Here is a 771-nt window from a genome sequence, read left to right as displayed (position 1 = left end):
TTACATAGATATCGAGGATCATGAGAAAAAGCAGTAAAAAAATTGTCAGAAGAATAAGTGAAAGCTAAAAGGTTGTCAGAAGCTGCCAAAGTTGCGAAAAATATCGGAAAATTTACATTTTAAAGAAAACTTCTGACAATTTAAATTTACATTGTTTACGTATAGAGCAAAGTATGTGCAAAGTGTCAGAAGTTAAAGTAGAAGAGATTATGAGAAAATCGGGTGCGAAGTGCAAGAGCGTATTTCGGCGCGCGGCGCAGCACCGATCGTTTTTCTTTTAATTTTCACACCGTACATATTTCAGAGCATTTCTGACAATTTATCTGATTAATCAAGGGGAACTTGAGAAAGTATTATCAAAAAGTCAGAAGTCAACTCAAAAGATATTAATTTTTGTAAGAAAAAAATAAATTTTATTCGTAGCAAATATGAAAATAATCAATCGGTTTCATATTCTGTATCTTGTTCTTCATTTTCCGGATCTTCATCGCTGTCATACTCGGACTCCTCGTCATCAACTGAAAATAGTAAATATTTAAATAAACTAAATAAATCATATATACCATTAAGAGTCGCAAATCGAAAATTACCTTCCGAATCCTGATTATCAAAAATGACATCTTTTACTGATGGTGGTAACTGTGGGCCTTCAAACCATAGAAATTCATATTTGCTGTGAGTTAAGATCCATCCTGATGTTTCGGGCTTAAATTCAATTGGATCCCATAATGTTGCCTTATCCATAAGTGTGCAATACAGTGTGCCCTTCTC

The sequence above is a fragment of the Wasmannia auropunctata genome, unplaced genomic scaffold (assembly GCF_000956235.1).
Source record: "Wasmannia auropunctata unplaced genomic scaffold, wasmannia.A_1.0 LD336076.1, whole genome shotgun sequence".
In the NCBI taxonomy this organism is placed as follows: Eukaryota; Metazoa; Arthropoda; class Insecta; order Hymenoptera; family Formicidae; genus Wasmannia; species Wasmannia auropunctata.
Note: the sequence above shows the minus strand (reverse complement) of the source record.